The sequence below is a fragment of the Schistocerca serialis genome, chromosome 2 (assembly GCF_023864345.2).
Source record: "Schistocerca serialis cubense isolate TAMUIC-IGC-003099 chromosome 2, iqSchSeri2.2, whole genome shotgun sequence".
In the NCBI taxonomy this organism is placed as follows: Eukaryota; Metazoa; Arthropoda; class Insecta; order Orthoptera; family Acrididae; genus Schistocerca; species Schistocerca serialis.
Window position 1 is genome coordinate 789,024,456 of NC_064639.1, and position 26,239 is coordinate 789,050,694.

General features: G+C 42.4%; 1 protein-coding gene and 1 pseudogene across 1 annotated transcript in view; one reads left to right on the forward strand and one right to left on the reverse strand.

The window, feature by feature from the left end:
• LOC126456410 (neural cell adhesion molecule 1-like) overlaps positions 1–26,239 on the forward strand; it is a 119,361-nt gene that overhangs the window by 21,652 nt on the left and 71,470 nt on the right. The window lies entirely within an intron of this gene.
• LOC126458673 (5S ribosomal RNA) lies at positions 14,237–14,354 on the reverse strand (annotated as a pseudogene).

Below are 26,239 nucleotides of genomic sequence, written 5' to 3' on the forward strand. Positions count from 1 at the left end.
AACAGTCAAAATAGCTTCAAATTCTTGACTGTATTATATCGGAGCTAAGTGAATTCGAACGTGGGCGAACTGCTTCCGTAACCAAGGTAGCCGAAATGTTTGTTGATTCAAGAGCTACCATACCGAAGGTATATACCACATACAAGGATAGCGGAGAAACATCATCCGATAAATCACAACGCGTACGAAAGGGTATGTTTAGTGACCGTGACGCACTGTCGTTGAAGAGGACTGTGACGAAAAATAAGAGAACGATAGCTGCAAAAAGTCACTGCGGAACTCAGTCTCGCTCTCGCGAACAGCGCCAGCACCAAAACACCGGGAAGGGAACTACAGAAGAAGAGAATTGCAATGCAAGCTGTAATTCCAAAAACACTAATGCTCGTAATAGGAAAACGTGGCGCCGACCCATAAAACGTGGACTATGAAGCAATCATTTGGTCGGATGAGTCTTGTTTCACAATGTTTCCAACTTCTGGCCGAGTTTGCGTCCCAGGAGTGAAACATGGCGGGATTTTGGTAATAACTTGGACAATCATATCGCGGTATTCCATAGGCCCCATGGGTACTTTCCAAGGTCGTAGTACTGTCAAGCATTATATGAGCATTTTGGCTGATCCGATCTCCTGGACACAGCAGTTATCAGATTTCAGTATTACACAGCCCCTGTGTTCTACTTTTAAGAGAACGCTGCTTGATCGCTATACTCCTCCATCATCGTTACGTGAAATTGCCACCATTTTGCAGGAAGAATGGTGTAGCGTTCTCTTGAAAACTACACAAGTATTTTGTTTATCCGTCCCGACACGACTGGAAGCTGTTTTGAATGCCAATGGTTTTCCTACACCGTATTAGGCATCGCAATCCTGTAAGACCAAGAAGATATTAATTTCAAACTGAGATCTGATTTGTTAGTTTTATTTAGTTACCCAAGGAGGAGGTACGTGTGCTTGTACATGGCTTGTGTGTTCATTCTCTCTCTCTCTCTCTCTCTCTCTCCTCTCTCTCTCTCTCTCTCTCTTTTTTTCTACTTCATCCACTGAATGTATACGGCTTGCAGTATGCAAAGAATCTTTAACAGCCGATTCTGCTTTGCAAATTATTTTATACATTTAGGAAAGCAAATAACGTTAAATTTTGTTGAACTGCAATGTAGGGAACTGTGTTTGAAGGGCTGGTTTAAATGCAGTTTTTCAGGAGAGATCAGAATAGAGTGTGTGTGTGTGTGTGTGTGTGTGTGTGTTTGTGTGTGTGTGTGTGTGTGACAGAGAGAGAGAGAGAGAGAGAGAGAGAGAGAGAGAGAGAGAGAGAGAGAGTGAGAGTGAAAGTGAAATACCAACAATGTGAAAGAAAGAAAGACAAGTAGATAACTTGTGAAAAAATACCAACCTCTGAACTGATGACATAAGAGTATGTATTGTATTTATTGCTGCTTGTTATTACTAGTCCGATCGAAACGTTCATCATCAGATGGCTGCAGTACATTAATGAGACGAATTACTGATAACTTGTCGCGTGTTCCCAAAAGAAAAGACTTGAATAAATTTGATTTTAAGGAACATGACATGGGCAACAGCCTTGCCGTAGTGGATACACCGGTTCCCGTCAGATCACCGAAGTTAAGCGCTGTCTGGTGTGGCCGGCACTTGGATGGGTGACGATCTGGGCCGCCATGTGCTGTTGCCATTTTTCGGGGTGCACGCAGCCTCGTGATACCAATTGAGGAGCTACTCGACCGAATAGTAGCGGCTCCGGTCACAGAAAACCATCATAACGACTGGGAGAGCGGTGTGCTGACCACGCGCCGCTCCTATCCGCATCCTCAGCTGAGGATGACATGGCCCCGATGGGCCACTTGTGGCCTGACGACGGAGGGGGGGGGGGGGGGGGGGGGGGGGCATGACATGACTAGACTAATGAAAACTTTGCTTTTCCGATTTACGCATTAGGTGTCTCTGAACGTTCCTCCAGACATGAATCAAGTATTCATTGTCATTACCTGAAGTGTTCCCAGCGGGTATGTGAGAGTCGGTGGAGACCTAGTCATTGGGGATGTGCTTAGATCAGTGGTTCCCAACCTGGCGGTAATTACCCCCGGGGGTAAAATGAGAATTTATAAGGGAAAGAAACCAAAAGGGTGTCGTTGTGTTTCAGTCATGAAACTAAATTACCTTTAAGACATCATTACTATTATCATAATTTTGTAAGACTTTAATACTGGTTATGTAAGTTATCAATAATTACTTTTTCTGCTATTACTAGCATTAACGCATGACATCACGCGGTGTAGGCCACAGGCGCCTCACACAGACCACCGATTCCACACATACTTTACACTTTGAACTGTACATCTGTGAAAGTAAAAGAAAGAAATACGTAAGAAATGAAAAAAAAAAAGAAATCTCATGAAAATGTCTTCTGCAAGTTGTAGATAGTTCCTGTAATAGACCAGAAAATGCTTCATTCCTTACTTTGAAATAGACATACGATTTAACTTACAGCACAACACGATATTGCTGTACACAGAACTATTATTACTATCGTTGTTATTCGAGTGGTCAGACACAAAGCGTTAACAACCCGAAGTCTTGCAATGTCCACCACCTCAGAAGTAACGAGTCCAACACTCAAGCGATTTACAAACAGTAACTATAATGCACACAATTTAGCTAGATGGACTTTAAATGGGAATGGATGGTGTGGCTGAAGCAAATGAGGTAGGGAGAGGAGTAGTACAGGAAAAGCACGTTTTGTAACAAGTGTCTACCTTCACTGTGAATAGTGACTCCGTTGTAGGTAGCACTCACTGTTCACCGGGAATTGCTCCATCATTCATTATAGCGCGCGCGCACACACACTAACTCACTAACACACACACACACACACACACACACACACACACACACACATCGCAATATCATTTATCTTTCATCAATTTAGAAACAAAGGTTTTCAAAGAATATTCTTTTTCATTATGTAGTTCAGGTTGGCATTAAATTTGATGATGGCGCGCGAAGCGATTGAGGGATAGAGGTGTAGGGGGAGACCGGGGGGGGGGGGGGAGGGTGCTAAGTAATATCTGATTGCACTCATGGGTAGTGGTCTAAGAAAAGTTGGGAACCACTGGCTTAGATGAACTGAAATAAAAGTGAATAGATGATGGGAATGAAACCGATGAAGATGCAGTGACATGAAATGGCACCAGCGAAAGCCAATCAGAGATGCCGGAACGGCGATGCTATGAATATGTCGTGACTGATGAAAATTTGTGCCAATTGGGACTCAACTGTTTGCGAAAAACAGGAAATCCGGATTCGAGTCCAGGTAGGGCAAACGATTTTCATTAATCGTGACATTTATCACAATGTCGGTACAGGATATGTGATCGTCTTTTGCGGATATAATTTCTTTTCAGTGCATCTTCATTGATTCCATTCATGTAAACCATTCCTCTCATTTCAGCGAATCTAATTCGATTGACTGTACTTGCGAAATATTTTCTATGTCTGACAATAAGGAGTAACATAACAGCAGAATAGAAATCAAGAAGAGAACAGGGTGGCACTCTTGACAGTTACGTTTAGGAAAGCTTGCTTAAAAGCTCCGGCTGTACTGGTTAGCCTGGTTTCTTTCGCGTAAAATGCATAGAGGATACCTGCAACAGATTCACAGATGTTTTCTTCCTCTACAATACAAAATAAGACAGTCGTCGCAACTCTAGTACAATCGTCCTCGCTGAGTCGAATGTGTTAATCGTAGAAAGACCTTTCAGTCCTAAGCAGAACGACACAAACAGGGACGAAAAAGATCGAAGGTTTTATTAGGGCGGAAAACACAGTTAGTGGATGCATCATTCAACTTTAATTGACAACTAACTGTTATGATTTCAGACTGAGAGCCAATATTTGATCTGGACAGAGTGCCCACAAAGCTTTCGTGGGAAGCGACTTACATCGAAGACATGAGTCCTCTTTCAGTACCTGTATGTCTGTTGCGTGTTCAGCTGTCGATTGCGCGCTGCGGACCACGATAAATGCACCAAACACTCAAAATGCCGCGAGGCCTGGCATTTGGTGTTCCCGTGGCCTTTTGCTGGCAGCACGACGCCACAAACCTCCCACAGAACCAGCTGGTGCGCTGCCCTCCGTGGTCTCGGCGGAGCCTCACTGCCTCATAAAGCAGAGGTCGAGAGTTAGTCCTGCCTCTGTGTGGCTGTGGGCTGTAAATATGTCCTTACTCTGTTTCCTGTACACACAAAGTGGAAATAATTCACTGTGCACGTTAACTGCGTGTTTGATGTGAGACGTAGTTGCTGCGTTGGTGGGTCCAAAGACTGTTTATACTGTGCAAGCCTCTTCATCTCTTCTTAAGTACTGCAACATGCATGCACTTGAACAGGCTTACGATAAGTCCCCCTCCACAGTTGTTTTCCCTCCTCCTGCCTCCCCCCCCCCCCCAGCCACAAATACACTCCCTCTCTTGCTAAAAATAAACGTTAAGATAGCCGGTTTCGACAGACTTTGCTGTCATCTTCAGGTCTTAAAAAATCTTTTTGTTATGAAATCTGTCCATTTTACGTTGAACCTCACACCAAGTTGTCATGGCGTGACGTTCAACGTAAAATGATCACGTTTGACGGCAAAAAGATTTTTAAGACCTGAAGATGTCAGTAAAGTGTACCGAAACCGGTTGTCTTCAATAAAGAAATATCTTATGCGTTAGGCTGTTGAATGTCTTGCAGCAAGTAAAACCGATTGCTCCTTCAGTACTCCGAAAATGAGAAAATTCTCTCTCTCTCCCTCCCTCTCTCTCTCTCTCTCTCTCTCTCTCTCTGTCTCGTCTCGCTTTCTCACACACACACACAGAGAGCAATACGGGTGAGCACATATTTCACATTAGTGACAAAGAACGACGTTTTGCATAATTAATACAGGTTTCGGCGTTTAGTGAACAGTGAAATCAGGGAATATCACCAAAACTCCAGTCAGACCTCGCCTGCACTTAAGTCAAAAGAATTGCGGATCATATCACTCCAATATAACGTTCAAATCTATGTGCAGCAATGTCTTAGAGTTTATTTATATCAGAATACTGTGATATTTATCAAGTAGAAGGACGGTTATCATTTTAACTATCTCTAGTTCAAAAAAAAAAAAAAAAAAAAAAAAAAAAAAAAAAAAAAAAATGCAACATCGATTACGTGGAAACCGAATTCCCAGTGTTTGCATAAAAAGAGAGGGAATCGAGGTCAACTTCCGTCATAAGCAAGATAATTAGACACGGAGCGTTAGTTTGGACTGACAAACATGAGGATTAAATTGTTCTGCTCTCCCCCTAAAGTAATTTAGAGAAACCCCACAAAACAGACAGAGTTGTGAATCCCGTTTCCTCACAGGATATTCTGAAATCAGTTGATGGCTATAGTCGTGCAGATTTATTTCACCTGAATTTTGATAAGCATAGAGTGAGAACGCCTTGGAATGAAAATAGTTCATATTGCACATTGATTCTGATGCGGGTCGCCGTTAAGAATTCCTTGAGAGAAAGAGCAGAATATTTCATACTTGGTAGAGAGTAGTAAACAGGAAGTGTGAATTGGCCACTATTCATCAAGACGCATTTTCACTGCTTTTTAGTGTCAGGCACGAGACTCAACAGTCAGACATCAGGTAACTCGATAACAGACCATAGGGTTGAGTTTATTTATTTATGAATAGGTAAATTCGTTGCAACTGATTGTTTAGATGCGGTATTCGTTCCTGTAATATCTGAAAACACTCGCACGCGTTGCTGATTTCGCTCATACATCCTTTGGCAATGGTGACCGACGCGCAGACAGTCTGTTCTAATCCTGAAGGTAAAAGAAATTTTCGTCTTCTGAATTGACCTCACAAGAAGAGGAGATGCGATGGTGTACAGCCATACGATGCTCTCAGTTAAATCCGAGTGTCTCATAGCGTGACAGTGGGAGACACTGTTGATGATGGTCCATCCTCTGGATGCCCTGTTGGTGCTGTTCGTTGGGCGTAACCTCCGTGCCACCAACAGAGTTGATGATTTCACTTCTGTCATCATTAGAAAAAATACAAAAAGAAACTACACCATCTAGCGAGGTGACGCAGTGATTTGCACACTGGACTCGCATTCGGGGGGGACTGCGGTGCAAATCCCCGTCCTACCATTGAGGTTTAGGGTTTCCGTATGTTCTCTAAACTCTTTAAAGCAGTTGCTTGGGTGATTCATTTGCATACGTCGTGGCCGATTTCCTTCCGCAACTCTAGCGTTTGCTCTGTCTCAACTGACGCAGTCGTGGACGGGACGTCAAACACTGATCTCCCTTGGAACTATACTGAATTGTTATACATAAGGCACAACATACACATTTCAAAAAGAACGGGTGCCAACGTGTGGCGGGAGCGGGGGTGGACAATCTGCACTTTGGTGTCACCGAAATAGGAGTGCAGTAGTACCTTACGACTGGACGATGCTTCCACACTGTTGTGAGTAGAGTGGCGCTCTACCAAAACTACGGTTCGGTAGTTTGGTGCAGTACATAAATGACATAGTAAATCGTAGGATTACCGGTAGTATTGGCAGAATTGGTAGGGAAAGAAACATAAATGAATGTGTAAGAGGGTAACTGGGAACCGACGACTTCTCTTTGATTTTTTGTTTGTTTCGTGTTTGTGTTGCATGTAATTAGAGCAGCACATCAATCGGTGTTAGTCAGTTATATATTTTATATCCTTACAGAATATACATTGCGTTTTATAAGTAATTAAAATTAATTTTTGCTTACCTGTAACCAAAGTAGTTACTTTTGACGCAAGTACAATTTACATGCACAAACATAAAAATATGTACAATTATTCTTTTTATTTTGTGCTAAAGAGACCGTTCTTCATCATGATCAAAGAAAACAGTTTCCTGCCGTTATTCATAATGCGAAAGTTGTTTGTGAATAACACAAACATTTTTCGACGAAGTATTGAAATGATGTGTGATACATTTTTGCTTTGCAGGTCTTTTATTTTACCTTTTTCTTGCGTCGCTTAGCACTATACGGTAAATCTCTATAGTTTTCTTTATTTTTACTACAACGTCCCACTGTTTCGAGTCAATAACCAAGAATTTTCGAATAAAAGCTGAAGTAAACATTGACAATTTCAGTTTTGCTATAAATATTGTTTAACTATGCAGAACAAAAATGCTCCATAGGTGACCCGGCCTTCATATAGCCTCACTCAGTTTCTAGATAGTTGAGCGTTTCTGGTTTCATAGGGAATGTAGTAGGACACTGATCGCAAACGTAAAGAAAGCGATCGTTACGAGGTAACGCCAGATAGCTGTGCAATACAGCCACCGTACAGATAATACGGGTAGAACCTTCACTGACCAAAGCTGGGGGAAAAGTACTGCAGTTTACGCTTACTTAATGATAGTCTACGGTAGCCTAGGGTAGGTTTACACGTCTAGTTGTGGGCTATGCACTGGTTCTTATTTGCTCATATAATCTAACTACTACTAAAATGGTATGTTCCCATAGTTCTTCTGACCTGGCCAAACATATAGTCTGCAGATGTAGACGAGCAAGAAGATCATACGATGACTCATTATGTAAGGAAGTTTGTTTGAGGCTTCATTGGATTTTGCCGAGTGGCGATGGACAAGACCGAACTATCATGTGCACTGCCAGTCCGGTAGCAGAATGTCACTGGGGCAAGTAGAAGAAAAAGGGTGTTACAGCCGACCAGCTAGCACCATAGCTTCGAAGAAAGAAAACGGGTGAAATACATGTGGTCCAAGTATCACCCTGCGCAGACTGCGACCCGTCACCGTAGTCCCCGAAGGATCTCTGGAAGAGGAAGGTGGTGGTATTTTTGTTTTCCGAACTAATACACAGTAAGTGGGGGAGTGAGCGGGCAGTCCCGATTTAAGCGTGACATCATGGCAAGGGCGGCGGGCAGTTTTAGACGTTCTGCCTGAACGGTCGGCAGTGACCGCGAGGGCGCTGTGCCAAATGCGTGAGTCGTGCGCCGAGGCGACGCGGCTCGGTCGGCGGCACGTGGACGCGCCAAAGGCTGCGGCAGGCGCCGCCGCACACACCGCTGGCCCGGGGACTCAGGTTAATCACGTTCCAGACACCTTTGTTGCCCGCGCGTTCCTACACAGTCTCCTCACAGATAGAGGGACCACTACGAATGAGGACAACCATACTATGATACTCCACACATCACAAAGCAGAAGAAAGTTGTATCTTATAACCACTATATCAGTGAGTCACAGCTGGAATTAGTCAACTGACGCAAATAAGTAGCCGTAACACACAAATACTTAGGTGTAACGGTTCTACGAACATGTGAGATATATAACTAACTTTCTCCCAAACAGGCCATGAAGGCGCAACGGTCGCCGTGTCATCCTCAGTCATAGGCGTCACTGGATGCGGATATGGAGGGGCATGTGGTCAGCACACCGCTCTCCCGGCTGTATGTCAGTTTCCGAGGCCGGAGTCGCTACTTCTCAATCAAGTGGCTCCTCAGTTTGCCTCACAAGGGCTGAATGCACCCCGCTTGCCAACAGCGCTCGGCAGACCGGATGGTCACCCATCCAAGTGCTAGCCCCACCCGACAGCGCTTTACTTCGGTGATCTGACGGGAACCGGTGTTACCACCGGGGCAAGGGCGTTGGCATATTTTATACGAGGGGCGTTCAATAAGTAACACAACACTTACTTCTCGGCCAGTTTGGGCTGCAAAAATGTGGAATTTGCTATGGTACATCGTGGAATACTCCTGAGCCCCCACAATTTCATGAAATTGCGATACGTGGTGGCGCTCTGGCGCTGTACGTAGCCTTCAAAATGACGTCTGTAATGGAGGTGTATTCCAAGCAGAGAGCTGTCATTATCTTTCTTTTGGAGAAAAACCAGAACATCGCAGATATTCATAGTAACTTGCCGCATGTCTACGAAGAACTGGAAGTCAACAAAAGCACGGTGAGCCGTTGGGCGAAGCGTCTGTCATCACCGCAACAAGGTCGCGCAAGCCTGCCCGATCTTCCGCGAGCCGGCCGGCCGCGCACTGCTGTGACGTCTTCTGCGTGTATTTTGCCACAAAATGCAAACGAACTTCGCCTTCTCCATGACAACGCAAGGCCTCACACAAATCTGCGCACCGGAGAGCAGCTCACAGAACTTCATAGGACTGTTCTTACTCATCTGCCCTACAGCCCGTCTCGCACCTTCCGACTTCCACCTGTTCGGCCCAGTGAAGGATGCACTGTGCAGGGAGCAGTACGTGGATGACGGGGAGCTTATTGGTGAAACAGAACGTTGGTCCCGACGTCGACCAGTAAAGTGGTACCATGCGGGCGTACAAGCCGTCCCAGTAAGGTGGCGTAAGGCCGTCGCATTGAACGGAGATTATGTTGAAAAATAGGGTTTTGTGGTCAGAAGAGTAGGGCCTAATAAGAACTATTGAAATCCTGGATAAAACCAACCTGCATTCAGAAAAAAAGTGTTGCATTACTTATTGAACGCCCATCGTAGTTTCAATAAAAGGCAAATTTGTAGATTTAGAGAAAGCTTTTGACACTATTGACTGGAATACACTCCTTGAACTACGAAGGTTACAGACATCAAGTGGATACAAGCTTTTGGTGGTGCTACAGAAGAATGTTGAAAATTAAGTGGCCAGATCGAATAACTAATTTGGAGCTACTGAATCGAACTGACAAAATAGAAAACTGTGGCACAAAATGGTTCAAATGGCTCTGAGCACTATGGGACTTAACTGCTGAGGTCATCAGTCCCCTAGAACTTAGAACTACTTAAACCTAACTAACCTAAGGACATCACACATATCCATGCCCGAGGCAAGATTCTAACCTGCGACCGTAGCGGTCGCGCGGATCCAGACTGTAGCGCCTAGAATCCCTCGGCCACTCCGGCCGGCACTGTGGCACAGTTTGACTAAAAGAAGAGATCGTTAAGTAGTACTGAGACATCAAGGAATCGCCAGTTTCGTAATGGAATAAAATGCAGAGGGTGCGGTTTAAATTGTAGAGGGAGACCAAGGCTTGACTAAACCATGCAGGTTCAGTTGGATTTAGATTCAATAGTTGTGCGGACATGAAGAGTCGTGTGCGGGATAGACTAGTGTCGAGAGGTGCATCAAACTGCTCGTCGGACTGAAGTCCACAATAAGAACAGAAAACGAAACGATCACGTGGCTCAGGATGTTGCCGCCGTCAGCAGGTGACTTTGGCCGCGGCGACAGACCCCCTCAATCGGCTGCGATGAAATGAGCGGATGCCGTGTGTTCCCTGCTCGACTGCCACACTGACGGCCTTTATAAGGTCGGACTTCGTCCCAGTCATGTGGTACTCCGAACTATCCCATTCGCCAAGTAGGGTGACCAGACGTCCGGATAAATCCGGACATGTTCTCCGTATTTTTTCTTTGTCCGGCGTCCGGGCGGATTTTTACATTGTTCTCCTTTTTCGGGAAGTTGACTGTAATAAAAATATATATGCAATTATTCCCATTCTATTGCTCTTGTCTTAAATACCTTATCTATAGATGGCAGCAGGATCGTCGATTTTATCGATTTTTCACTACTGACCATGGATCAACGCATAAGTGAGTGCAAATATCTATTATTTAAAAATTTTGTTCCGTATTTTTCAGTTCCGAATTCATTTTGTCTTGGCTTGGCGTTATAGGTTTCATGTCGTGTACTCAGTACTCTTGTGTGAATATGATTTGCTGTTTATTGTAACCGAGTGAGTTTTATAAAATATCTGGCATTGCGACAGTTCGTAATTACTTTTCTGTTTACACTGTTAGAAAGGAACCGCATGTGAAAACTAAGTGGTTCCCTCCTTTCCTAGCCATTGAAAGCGTACTGGAAATGTCTCCTGCTCTGAAATCTTACTTTCTGTCTGAAACCAAGCCACAAAGATTTTGTTTCAGTTTTTTGAGAATAGATTAAGTGAAGCCTACTTATGGCATATGCATTTTGTGATGTCTACGCTCAGTTCAAATATTCTGCAAATAGAAAAGGAGGAAAATTCTGTGTTTGATGTGATTGAAATTTTAGATTCTGTACGTAAGGTGCTTGAGAACCGATTAAATGAAAAATTCATTTGCTGAAAGGTTAAACAGAAGCTGGAAATTGCAATAGAAGAAGGCTTTGCTAAAGGAGGTAAACTTTTTATAGAAGAAGCATATGTTAGAGTATCAATCGTGCCATGAACATTTAAAACGATAGCTCTGTATGTTTGACAACTTTTCCTTTTCAAATGGATGTCTCTTAAAAAAGATGTTGAGGAAAGCCTTTGTATTTACAAGATGAACACAATGTTTTGACCAGTTCTGTAATTTTAGGCAGCTTCTGAAACAGAATAGTAATGATACCGAATTTAGTGGGTTATCTTGCAGCTAAAAAAGGGCCAAGTATTTTGTGAAAGTAAGTCTGTTGAATGCATTGTGCGATTTGTGCTTTTACCAGTGGGGGGGATGTCTTAGGGGGTTAGTATAATTACATATGTTACTAGCTTGGACCGTGGCGTTACCCATGGTTAAACAGTTATTTATAAATAGATGTCAATGCCGAAACTCACTATTCACGCGTATGCACTATCAGAAAAGCCATCCTTTGTTATATCTTTAAAAGTACATTATAGGTAAAGCTTATTTACAAAATCATCTACATACAGGTATACGACGGGAATTCAAAAAGTAAAGGCACATTTGTGAAAAGCTGTACTTATTCTGATAATAGAAAACTGAAACATGCGTTATTTTTCTACGTAAACTCCCTGGAGTTCAATGCAGTTTTCCCGACGTTTTACGAGGTTTTTTTTTTATTTCATCAGAAAATACGTTTTTCGGTTGCATCTGTAACTAGTTTTGCACCGCAGCAATGACATCTTCATCACTTTCAAATTTTCTTCCCTGTAGTGCTTCCGATAAGGATCCAAACAGGTGAAAATCACTTGGAGCCAGGTCTGTACTGTATGGTGGATGTTCCAGCACCTCGAATCTCAACTCCTTTATTGCGTCGGCTGTCCGTTTGGCAGAATGTGGGTGAGCGTTATCTTGCTGCAGGATGACACCTCTTCACAGTTTTCTACGACGTTTGGATCTGATTGCAGGTTTTAGTTTCGTACGCAACACATCACATCCACCATAAAATACAGAACTAACTCTAAAGCCTCGTTTTCGCTGGGGCGACGTCTTGCAACATTGTGGCATGCTACATAAATGTGGCGTGCGTCGTCTTGTAGCATGCTACAACAGGCAACATCTGGTGGCGTATGTTGCATTCGGCAGGTTAATTTATACCAAAGCAACAAAATTTGTGCCACACGTGTGTCGGTGTTGCAGTATAAAGGATGATAAAGTATCGCAGCGGCGGCCTACTTGGTACTTGCACATGCAGCTAACAACGGAAATGAAAACCAAAGGAAAAGGAAACGATGATGGAAGAGAAGAGTATTTAAAGAAGGTCCACGAAATAGTATCCTAGGAACTAGAAGCAGACGATGGTGCGTTATTTAGTAATGTGTGCTTTCGTCCCAGGCGCGTTAGTCCGCTCCATACCGTTGCCAAAAGGTGGCCTAACGGTAAATGTTCGCACAGGTACCGGGCCGGTCACCACCCTGTGGGTGGGACTTTCAGCCCCCAGCTCACCCAACTCTGCGGTACGACTGCAGCGGTATGACTGCCACACTACTTCCCTCGCAAGCTCGCAAGTACACGGATGACGCACCTTAGACGAAAGCAACAATGACAACATGAGAATGATGATTTAGTTCTAAATGTTTTGAAGCGCTTAACTACTTTATAACACTTTTTCAAAATTAATAAGCAAACATATTAATAGTATGAACGTATTAAAAACTTTCAGTGTTCGGCTCCACAAATTTAAATTATATGTAAAGTCTTACTCCAGTGCGTGGGAAATAAACATCCCAGGTTTGGATGCATAAACTAAATCCAGAGGAGGGGATGGTCTGATGCAGAGGGGGGGAAATCCCCCCCATCCCCCCTGCAAATCGCACCCTGGTTGAATGTCATTCAAAATTGTTAAAACTTGTCAGATACTTTTTCTGTATATCAGGGCACAATACAAGTGCAGAACGAGTATTTTCGCTCATTACAACACAGTGGACTGATGACAGGACTAGGTTGAATCCTGAGTCTGGTTAAAGGTATTTCGATGGTCCAGTATAATTTAAAAGAATTTTCCTATGTATCTTTTTACGATTATCTGCTAAGTAAGCCCACACTTCTACAGAAAATTTGATATTCAGAGAAGTACCAATAAAAGTTAAGGCATGTATGTTGTATCTATTAGTTAATTCATTTATTAAATTTGAACGCACATTTGCCTGCCGTCGTCTTTTTTCTAACTTTGTCCTCCTTTTTGAAGCTGTTTGTCCTCTTTCTTGGACGTCTGCATCTGGTCGCCTTAGACAAGCGCGATCTCTCTCCAACACAGAAACTTTGCTTTGTTCATTTGCTTATTAATGTGTATGAAATTTATAAATCTGTTCGATACCAGCGAGAAAGTAGTGCTGGTGGCTTACGGTCTCCGAAAAGTTGTTAATGAGCCACCAGAAAGATTAATGTGGCTAGCGCAGTGCAGAACGCCAGAGGAGCGTGTTACGTGTTCCGTGGACGCGCTAGCAGGAGGTCGGCCGTTCTGTGACCCAGTTGCTCGTCAAAGGCGGCGCGGCGGTGACAAATTACCAGGGGGACAGTGGCGCCGGCAGAGGCTCACCCCTCAGACAAATCGCCCGCTCTTGTAACTGCCTGCACTGATACACTCCCTGACGAGGTTTTCTGGTCGATGGAGCGTTTGGCTCTCACTTGCGCTGTTTAGCTTTTGTATCCTGTAAAGAGTTTGCACCGAGCGCCTGAAACACGCTACCTGCGATTACTTTTAGTAACACGTTAAAGTGCAATCATGTAGATTTAATGGCTATTTCTGTGAGTTATTCATTTGGGAACAACCTTACCTCGACTATTACTAACAAATTCTCCTAGCACTCCGTCTTCAGGCCACAAGTGGCCCATCGGGACCATCCGACCGCCGTGTCATCCTCAGATGAGGATGCGGATAGGAGGGGCGTGTGGTCAGTACACCGCTCTCCCGGTCGTTATGATGGTTTTCTGTGAGCAGTAGCTCCTCAATTAGCATTACGAGGCTGAGTGCACCCAGAAAAATGGCAACAGCACACTGCGGCCCGGACGGTCACCCATCCAAGTGCCGGCCACACCCAACAGCGCTTAACTTCGGTGATCTGACGGGAACCGGTGCATCCACTGCGGCAAGGCCGTCGCCAACAAATTCTCCTAGCTCCTAAATAAATCAGTTCCTTAGCAACAAGCAGCTAAGCATGCTTAATATATATGCTCGTAAATTGTAAATTATCAGTAAAATTTCAGTCTACATCATCTTCTTCTGCGTTTCACGAGGTACTCTTACAGCCTGTTATGTCTCCACTGAAGCCACGTGTTCCTCGGCCGTTCAGATCCATTTCCTATTGGTTTATAGTTAATTACTTCTGTAACTAATCTGTCTGCCACTACTCCGTTGGTATCTTGTTCCCATTTTATGCATACTTGCTCTATTTCTTTTTCATATATATTAATTTCTTATCTTATTACTCCGTTTTGTATTTGATCTGTGAAGGTACAGCCTTTAACTTCCTTTAAAATTTTCGTTTCAGCCGACTATATTTTTCTTTTGTCTTTCTTAGTTAAGAATTCAGTTTCTGCGTTAAAGTTTCCGGTGGATTTTGACCAGAGCTTAAAGATATTTACTTTAAATCAAAATTTTATGGGCTTTGTCATTATTAATCGTTGGAATAATTTCATTAAATGTTGTTAGTACACCTGTCCTAATACATACAAACCGTTATACCAAATTTCAGGTTTCATAATGAATTACATTTATGTAAATTTACAAATGTATCAGTAGTATTATTCCGTTTCATATGCAAGTGAGAGCCTTGGCATTATGAAAATGTGTTTGCTTCCGTGACAAACATGCACAGTGCTCCATGGAGTAAGGTCTTAGGAGACTGTTGCTGGTGATCATTTCAACGGATGAGAACATTAAGCCTGGCGACTCCTTTGCTGCTATTAGTGAGGAGTAGCCTATGTACCGGCAGCGGGTTTCACACTTTCCCTTGGCTCGTCGTTACCACCACCACCACCATAACCACGACCACCACCAACAACAACAACAACAATAACACCATCATTATCATTATCATTATCAACAACAACAACAACAACACCGTTCATTGTGCATCCACTCATTACATAGAACTAGCACGGCCTGATATAAGTCGTCAGCTACCCGAGCAACAACATACGAACTTCGAGGTCCATTTTGTAATAGCTTTTTAAATTATGCCAGTCCTTTATACAATATGATGTACTGCGCCTTTTGCAACCAGTCTTACAGTTTCTTATTTCGGCAATAAGAGTCTACCAACACCAACTGGTAATTCACGTACCGAAAGAGTAGGCGATTATTGTCACTGCTCTCAGAATACCCTACAGTTCCTAGGTTATCAACTTCGCTAATGACAAATGCAGTTTTATAGTTAAATGACATAATTAATGGTCAGATTGAGCAGAGAAAGTTATGCGTTCGCAGCAGACATGAAACGAAATAATGAATCTTGTTTATAAGTGTACGCATGCACGGAATAGTGCTGCAACGTACCAGCTGACCGGGATCAATACATAGTTAAGTGCCTAGCAGAGGGTTCATCGAACCACCTTCAAGCTATGTCTCTACCGCCACTCTCCCGTACAGCAAGCGGTAGAAATGAACACTTTAATCTTCCCGTGCGAGCTTTGACTTCTCTTATTTCATCATGATGTTCATTTCCCCCTATGTAGGTGGGCATTAACACAATATTTTCACGCCGTGCGGAGAAAGTTGGTGATAGAAATTTCAGGAGAAGCTTCTGCCGCAGTGAAAAATGCCTTTGTTTTTATGACTGACATTCATGTATCATTCCCGTGGCACTCTCTCCCTTATTTCGCGATAATACAAAACTGCTGCCCTTCTTTGAACTTTTGCGGTCTTTCTTCAATCCTATATGATGCGGATCCCACATCGTACAGCAATAATCCAGAAGAGGGCGGACAAGCGTAGTGTAGGCAGTCTCTTTAGTAGACCTGTTACATTTTCTAAGTGTTCTGCCAGTAAATCGTAGTCTTTGACTAGCTTCTCCATAACATTATTTATGTGACCTTTCCCATTTAAGTTATTCGTAATTGTAATCCCTAAGTATTTAGTAGAATTTACAGCCGTTAGATTTGTGTGATTTATCGCGTAACTGAAGTTAAGTGATTCCTTTCAGTACTGCTGTGGATAACTTCAAACTTGTCACTATTTAGAGTCAATTGTCATTTTTAACACCATACAAATGTCTTGTCTAAATTATTTTTCAATTCGTTTTGATCATCTGACGACCTTACAAGACGGTAAATGATAGCAACATCTGCAGACAACCTCAGAGGGCTGCACAGATTGTCTCCTAAATCGTTTGTGTAGATCAAAAGAACAAAGGGCCTATAACACTTCCTTGGGGAACGCTAAATATTACTTCTCCGCCAGTTATTACGAACTGTGACCATTCTGACAGGAAATTACGAATCCAGTCACACAACTGAAAAGGTACCCCACAGGCTGGTGCTTTAATTAGAAGTTGCTTGTGACGGAAGGTGTCGAAAGCTGTCTGGGAATCTTAAAATATGGAGTCATTTGACGTCCTCTGTCGATATTACTCATTACTTCGTGAGAATAAAGAGCTAGTTGTGTTTCATAAAGACATTTTTTTTAATCCGCGTTGGCTATTTGTCAAATAAATCGTTTTCTTCGAAGTGATACAAGCATGCAAGTAGTGTATGTTCCAAAATACTACTGCATGATCCGTTGTTCCTAAATTGTGCTCAGCTAAGAGAGAAACGTTTAATTAAGCAATTGCCTTCGGTAACATCGACAGTAGATACGATGTTTATGGGTGATGAGTACTTGACTTAAGTAGCCCACAAATCATTCCAATAAGATTCTTCTGCAACATTTTTTATTTTGTATTGACTAACCAAAACACTTTTTTAGCCTTGTTTACTACACGACCTCAATTAAGGGTTATAAGTTCTTTTTCTAGTATATAGCTGATCGCAAAGATAAAAAACAAAGCACAGATAAACATGCCAACTTTTTAAATATGTCGATTCTCGACTTAAACTGTAAAAGTTATATCTGTTGACAATTTTCACAAAATTATGAATGGATTTACAAAATTCTGTAGGAAAGCGCTTACAATATTCATTAGTACAACGTTTACAGTAACTATGACTAAACATACATTGGAGTGAGGGTATTATTTTTATCAAGCATTCTAGTGCTGATCTTAAGAAACCTCAATCAGCTAATTTTATAGGATACGAGTCTTATTTCTTTGTCTGCGGGACTTGGCGCGAATAGGTTGCATGTGGCAGGCAGGGGCTCGCGTGCTTAGCTGCAGGTATTTCGGGACAACGCCCCCTCAGCTGATTGGAATTAACAACCCCCTGCGGACGCAACGGGTGCGATTTTCACGCCAGGGAACCGCAGGCACGCACGGGAATGGAGACTGCTGACCCTATTCCTGCAGCTACTACAGCTTTCATCTGACAGGCCAATGACGACACGGAATACTATCGTAACTGGAGACTGCATAGGCTTTAGGATTCTCTTCCACCACCACTAACCGTCCACCCAAACAATCTCATACAATTACTTAAAATAATCCACAATTTTATCTCGTTAATGTGTAGGGTCGGTTGAGTTGCAATCAACATAGGGTATGAGTGAGTTGTCGCCTGCTCCACCACTTATAACTTTCCCTAGCCTATTCTTCTTCCCCTCGCCCTGTAGGAGAGATACACGCACAGTTCTGAAAGCCAGACGTATTGAATTATTTCCTACTTTAAGTCTTTCTATCGACAAGAAATCGAGCCTCTTCCAAGAAAGTACTAGACAATTATCTCTCTGTATTCTGGAAAATTTCTTCAACTGAATTTTTCGCTTGATACTACATTTTTTACTTTTACATCCCAATCACTCCCCTTCCACCATTGCCTACTTCTGTCTACAGTGCGTAATAGGAAGGATGTATCAAAGTGCACAAGACAGTCGTTGTCCCACCATTGTTATAAAGAGTGAATGCGATATCTACGTACAAAATTTCGGAGATTTTTCAGTGATATTTTCTGAGTATTTTGGTCCACTTTACTCCTCGCCCTCAAGCTTGCCAGACAATCCTCCTCGGTTCTATCACGGATTTGTTTTTCCAGGTTGTACGTTATCGGTGATACACAACAGTAAGGATAGTTTTACTGATGAAGATTTTGCCGATGTATACCTCGTGTATGGGATCACTGAAGACTGTGGAAGAGCAACACTGCGATGAGAACCGCATCATAGTTCTTTTGCATCTTTGTGTAGACGCCAACTTTGTGTTTTGTGTTGTACGTTTTGTTGATTGTATATTACAGCCTTTTTCACTTTTTAGAGATACTTTCACAGAAACAATGGTAACTAGAGAAACAGATAAACCGTAATTACTTTATTACTCTGTAACAATCCACGGATATTCTGTACGAAAATACTCAAAAAACACCCTGAAAAACGCCCGAAATTTTACCGATGAAATTTGGGTTCACCGTGTACATGCTGACAAGCGGGAAGCCTTTGTTATCAAAGCGATTTTACCCTCAGTATTCGGCGATAATAGGACTGTTTAAAATTTTATGTGGCGTCAAAGCTCCTTCACAACCAATTTGTTGGAGCTTTTCAATATATTTCATGGAGAGTGGCTCAGACGATTAGTTGAATAACGAAGTCTTCCATATGTGGCATATTACAATGGTGCAAAACTTAAGGATGAAAGTAACTTTTGCATGATGAGTCACTTCCAACTTTGACCTTACGTAGAGTACAGTATTGCACTAAAGGTAACTGAAAGAAGTGCGTAATGAGATGAACAGAAATGATACTTTTATTCAAAGATAATAACTGGAATGAAGTCACCGCGATTGATGATGCTCCTGGCATTACAAAAGGCGGGGCATGGTTCTTCGTAGGGTGTGTGTTCACCTCTGCCCCGTGCTTCAGTCTGGCACAAGGCTAACCGAAGGACTTCAAGTAGTAGGGTGTTCCATACGTTCACCAGTGCGGTTGACAACCAATGAATGGTCGTTGGTGCATGTCGACGTCTGCCCAACGCATCCCACATGTGCTCCAAGGGGTTTAAGTCAAGGAAATGGGCGGCCAGTACACTCTTTGACATAAAACTCGACCGGCGGCCGGCCGCTTCAGAGGCCAAGTCCGCGCCGATCGCGACATGGGACAATAAAACTGGCCAACTCGCTAATTCTCTAAGTCCGGTTATCTGCACAATCTGGCAACACTGCAGACTGCGGAACTTCCTGGAGGAAAACTTGTCCCATGATAGAGAAACACTAGGCTGATTACGCCTGTGGTCTAGCGGTTGCGTGCGTTGTTTCTGTTCGTAATGTCAGTGGATCGAGAGCAGCTGGCATAAAATATTTTTATAGCCTCTTCTGTCTGAATGCTGAAGACGTGAATGTAATGGTAGCGCAGATTCAATCTATTTCGCTTTATGACACACCGATTTCAAAATTTTATCCAGTAACGATTTTGCGGCAGATTTCCTGCAGACTGTCCTCTGGACGCCGTATGCGGCAAAGCTCCGGGATCCATTTGCTGGCTACCGGCAGCGGCCGTGGCGACAGCAGCGGCGCTGAACTCCCCCGTTCTTTATCGAAAGCGCCTGCTACCGCTCATCGCTTTCGATGATTTAAAACGCTTTATTATTAAATTTCTACGACTTCCGTTCACGCTCAAAAGCAACGGAGACAGACGCCCTGATTAGTAGGCGGGTATTATATTACATTAATCGGCAAGAGCTGAGTATGGCCCGAAATTAATTTTATAGACTGGGACGAAATTAAACCACATCGCTACATTCGATGAATTTATAAATGCTTCATACCTCGTTTCTTTTCCTTTCAAACTCAATTATTTGTGCAACTTTTGGTCAATGTTCGGATGTTTTCGTGAAGCCGGGGTGAGCGCCTGTGGTGTAAAGTGTATTACAGTTCTTGTTTCATTCCTTATGGTAACTCTATGCGATAAGCTGTGTGAATACCTTGCAATGCATGCTCTGTAGCAGTGCAGGAACACTGCACATTTGGAGCTCCATGTATGGGTTCATGAAGTATTTAATGTTGGTCAGAAGTGATAGTTAAGGTCATCAGATTTAGACCAGAAAAATTTTTCGTTTTGGACGTTTCAGAGAACGGAAAGGAATTGCTAACGCCGGTGTTAGAAAACGTCTATAGTTAAATGCTATTGCAAAAATTTAGAAGAGGGGAACTATATTAATCAACATGTGCGCTTCATAAACAACCTTCTGACATGTTAGACCTATATGACGAACAAAACTCAAATTTATATCATTGACAGTCGCTTTGAATCTTTTCAGGATCTATTTTACAGTGAAGCACCTTGGCATTTGCAAAGCAGACATCCATGATATTAATTTAATTTACTAAGTCGAATCGGACGAAGATTGAAGTTTAAAGGCATTCTTCAGATTTCGTATAAAGAATTTTTACTAGCCGTTTGCAACTCCATTAATTAAAATGGAAAATAAAAGGTTGTAGTCAGCGGCTTCCACCGAGATTGGAACTGCTATGTCATACAGTACGACCACCGCAACGCACAAGGAAACTTCTTTTTTTTTAATTTTGCTTTTTTTCTTTTACTTTTTTTGACGATTACCCCTTTTTTCTCTCTTATTTTAAAGCCTCTTAGGAAAATGGCAATAAAGAAAAAACTAAGTGCCACCGCCACTTTTCATCCTATAACAAAAAAAAAAATCTGGTCCACTTCAGGCGTTGGCTACTGACTAAACCTACCCCAAGAGCTGCCTATATACCAGGGGAAATATGGGAATTCAAGGTTAGGGCTATCATTACAAACAAAACAAAATCTTCCTTTTTCTGAATTTTATTTTGATTTTGATTTTTGTTATGTTTATTTTTGTTGTGTAATTGATCAGACGCCTTCTGCGCCCCCCCCCCCCCCCCCCCCCCCGGTAATATGTTGAGTCACGTCTTCTCGAAATTGGTGTGTTCTGTTCAGTAGTTCAGAAATGTTCATTGGTTCAAACTGGAAACCTTCTTCACTCTTGGCTTAACGCATTCCAGCTGCGAGGCGGGTCGTGGAAAGCACTCCCAAGGAAGTTCGAGAAAAATTGTCTGTATTTTGGGTGGCGGACAACGACATAATGACGGTCGTTGAGGTATGTCCAAAAATCGAGTACAGAGTCTACAGTTTGTCCAACTAGGAAGTGAATGGCATGTCCGCGAATCCAATTCACAGCATTGGTCTTCGTCCGAGGAAAATAGTCACGTCCCGGAACTAATAATGAAAGGGGAGTATTCCGATTCAGAATGTCCCGCGTTAGAAAAGCCACAATATGACGAATAACCTCCGAGCTAACGACACACTGGCGACCACAGACGGACTGTAGTCACTGCGATGTTGCCTGAGCCTCAAAACGCAACCTTAAAACACACAAACAGGTGTTATTAATGTGAAGAACGCCGTTCTTGGAGTCCATAAATTAATTATACTTTCTAAGTGTCTCATCTTACAGTGGATTCTATCGTACGAGTCTTCGATGTGGAAAACGAATGTCAAGTGAATTTAGCGAGGTAACGCCGGCCTACACCCGGAAGTAAATGCACTATCAGAGTGTTGACAAATACTTGCTACGACGCTGCCATTTCTCGGTTCTCTTACGAGGCAGCTCTTCAGCGAAATGCTTGCCGTGATTCTCCGATATGGTCCTTCAGAGTGGAGACGCGCGCGCACGTTTGGTTTTTATGCGGCGTTCTCCCCTGATGGTTTCTGACGTCGCCTTGTGGGCTATGTCTACATTTGAGACATTCAATTATCATTAATCCAGAATGATACAAGTTTCAGCTTCCGGCGTGGAAGAAGGCTGTTGACGCCGACATTACATCATTTCAACGTAGGGAAAGCAAAGCGGGTCATTCAATGTTTCTCATTCAACATAAAGCGTGTGAGATAATTTTTCGTAACGTTCATAATCATCTAAAAATACAAACGAAGTAAAAATACATCTGAAGCTTATTCGAATTGAATATAATGTAAGATACCAAACGCTTTGCACCTCGATGTCGAATTTGTCCACGTGCAATCTTTTGCAGCATACAAAAAGAATGTCATGATTACCACGAGAATGAAGAAATATGTTGGTACGGATGGAAGCAAGGAGAGACGCAGTCAACAAATATTCGATTCCTCATGGCATTCATTTCATTTGAGACGTAAGAAGAGTTAATGCGGGATATTACTTTCGTTAACACGAAAGATATGCCGCACGTATTGATAACGAGGAAGTCTGCGTCTTCATACGTTTCCTCCTTGAAATCTGTATGCTCTCTTATATACTAAGTAGCCTGATCATTGTTTCAGTAATGTTACCCTCTTGTTTGACCCCGTAACGATGAACAGATTCCAAATGCATGTCTCTGCATGAAAGTAGCTGTTCGAACCCTTCCTGGGTTGCTTTTTGTGTTTTATTGCTTGGAATTCCTGAAGCAGACCACTGTGCCTTCTCCCCTTGTGGGTTAGGTCTCAAAACTAAACCGCTTTTTATCCAATGGCATAATTTATTCAGACAGCATCAGCACAAGACTGTCAAACAAAGCCTTCCATTTACAGTTGCAACACTCTAACCAGCACTGACCAAAGTGTAATCCACGGTCATGGTCCGAAATTAGCAGCTGTCTGCTTCTGTGGCAAAGTCCGTACTACACTTTCGATTCCTTAGCACCATTTTATCTGGTAACACTGTGTAGTTGCAGAGTTGTGCCAGCATGTCTGTCCTCACACTGTCAACTTTATGTATCTCACTTCTCCTGTAGCGTTGATCAGAAGGAGCAGAAGTAAATGAGTGTATTCTGCATGACGTAACATTCAGTATTCCCTTCTTTCATAGCCACTCTTTATGTGGATCGATACCAAATAGGAATGTGAAAACTCTTGCGAGTGAGAGAATGACAATAACAATCGTAACAAGAACAATCAAATAATGAATAATGTTTATTCCAACGCAGAACGAGAATGGCTTTAAATATAAAAATCTATATCTATATCCATATCTATTGATCTTTGAGTTGGCACAATGCAAATATATTCTTAGCATTTAGTTACTGAATTTAGTTCGGGATGTTTGCAGAGAAAAGGAAAAGTCGGTACTTCTCGCTAGTGTAATATAATGTGAACCAGCAACTACCCTTTCTTTAGAACACGACTCAAGCAGGTCCCCAAGTAGGTACCAAGGCACTGCTGCATTCTGTTCCCTGACATTGCTCTGATGACGGTTAATGCAGATAGTTCCGATTATGAAATACAAAACGTATTGCAGGTTAGTTCCTTCGATAGTAACATTAAATTTGCGTTGTAGACGGCCCATGAACGTGACGACTATCCATATAACTCATCAATATAAAAAGCCAATATTATGGGAATTTAGCAGGATTACTCAACATGAATTCTGAAATTGGTTGACTGACCGCGCAGGTGCTAAACGTCGTCAAGAGTATACGATGTCCTAATCGCCATTAGGAATATGAAGATCGTCTTCGACAGCTCGCAACTTTCACATTGCTATCTCCACCCTACTCCAGACAGCCCTCGGTGGAGTTGCACTAAGTTGCCGATGCAATGTAAGGCCTTCAAACCGACAACAGACCACATATTGAAAAATACAAGCGAGTTCTCTTGCAGCGTAAGCTTATTGTAACTAATCTAAAACTTATTGGACAGGAACATTGTCCTATTCAGAAAAAGCTGTCCAGCAGGTCCTCTAATAGCTCCTTGGTACAGTCGTTTGACTATTGAAAATGGTTCCAACATGTCACCACTAGAAAACACTGCTCTGTATCGCAATAACTCAAGATGTAAAGTAATACCACGATACTGCAAATATCAGGGAACACCTTATCGCAGATAAGACTGTCCTTAAGGCTTGTAAGCTCACATTTATTACAATAAATGACATACCTGAAATGTTAACACTCTCATTATTACGTCAGATTGGTAATGCACGTAGTAAGTTCGTCGTATTCATGATTTCCTCTTCAAAGTAACATACCGTACTTATTATTTAACACAAAATGACATTAAAAATTTAAGCCATTCACGAGCAGCTAGTTGAGAATATGTATGAACTTCAAATGACACGACGAACCGTCTTGTTCCGCATGTGGATTCAAACCCAGCTCATGCAGGCTAAGCAAAGATTTCGTTACTGACGGAAACTAACAGTCATTCCTGATTAAGCATACAGAGAGTGATATACCTCGATTTTAGACAGTATCAGTTGGCAAATATCAACTTTAAATTGCATAACGCAAACATGTTTAATAGACGCGAATTCCTACCCATCATCTATTGTCCCTGTTAACGAACTACGAGAGATGTTAAATATTGCTTCTTCACAAGTAACTTACTTGAAATGCCGTGAGGTAAAGCTTTGTGTTGGACACGGATTCGAACCCAGAACCTAATCGGATTGCTATCGAAGCACAGTCAAATGTGACATATCGGATTTTCGCGACAGTAGCTAGATGTTTTAACTGAAATGACGAGACGAAACATTAATTTTTTCCTTCCCAGGACTCCTACCCGGCACCTATCGCTGTTATATTCTAGAGAAAACGAACGTTAAATATGGGTTTGTTGCGCCAGCAGTGATATGTGAGCATGTTTGAACTAGAAATAATATGACGAAGAGTTCAGCGCTCACTGGGAATAGAGCCCCACACATATCGTTGTTGACTACACACGAAGAGACGTCAGCTACCGAATTTTTCTCCACCAGCTGCTCAGAATAACATCTTGAACTTACAGTCATCTCGCAAATAGTTCTGTGTCTCACTGGGAGTTAAAAACGTCAGATATCGTTAGTGTTGACAACGAATGAAAATACATTAAAAATCAAAATTCTTATCCACCAGCAGATAGGTGTTCTCATGCTAGAGCTTGATAATACATAATTAAATCTTTAGTGCCGGGCCAGGATTCGATCCTATTCACGCGTAATATGTGGAGATGTTGAGGAATCTGCAGTTTTGAACAAACAACAAATTGTAGCCGAGCTGTATTGTCACGAAGGGATCAAATTCCGCGTTAAGGGCGGTCTGAGTTGCATTCCCAGTTCAGAACCAATCTTATCGACATACAGAAGCTCAGATAAAAGATGGAATAAGTGTCCTGTGACCATACATAGCGTTTGTTTCGTCACTTGAAATAAATAACTAGTATAAGAAAGGTTACCGGTAATAGAGTTTCTACATGTCGCCACTCCAGACTTTATTGTGGTTCAACCTACCGTCTACTTGGTAGAGAAGGAAAATCATCTTTAATGTGAATTTTCAGACCACACTGCCATTACACCTTCTTCACTTGGTGTAGCCAGGAGAGAATGGACTCTGTCTCTCCCTATCTAAAATCATTGACAGAAGTGGGAATCCAACCCAGACCATAGGTATAACAACCTACCTTCCGTCCAACAGACCACGAAATCCTCTTATCTCATTTTTCTATCGTAACGCCGTTGCGCCACACTGGATGAGAATTCTGACACACAGGCGTCCTGTAGTAATTTGCACCATGTTCAGTAAATTCATTTACTTGGTTGACCGAATCACCATGAACTAGCTGCCTCGGCTACCCAGTGCATACATTCCACTCTATATTTTGTAATCACCGAAATAAAATCACGTAACTGCCACCTACACAGAACTGCCAACAGTGTAGGATGCAGAAGTTTAAATAGGAAGTGTTCCTTTCCACTTGAGCTATTCTATTTCGCTATCTGTTTGTAGAAAACGTGGTTCAGTAAAAAAAAAAAAAAAAAAAAAAAAAAAAAAAAGGAAAGCTGTAACTGTTTGTCTCTCAGAAGTCAAGACCTGGCCATATGCATAATCTCACAGTGCTGTGGAATCAAAAAGTTCTGGAGGAATAGTTGTCGAGCTCTGGAGCTGTTGTAGCTACGTGTCAGCTAGTAGCGTAGATAAGATGTCGCGAGTTCG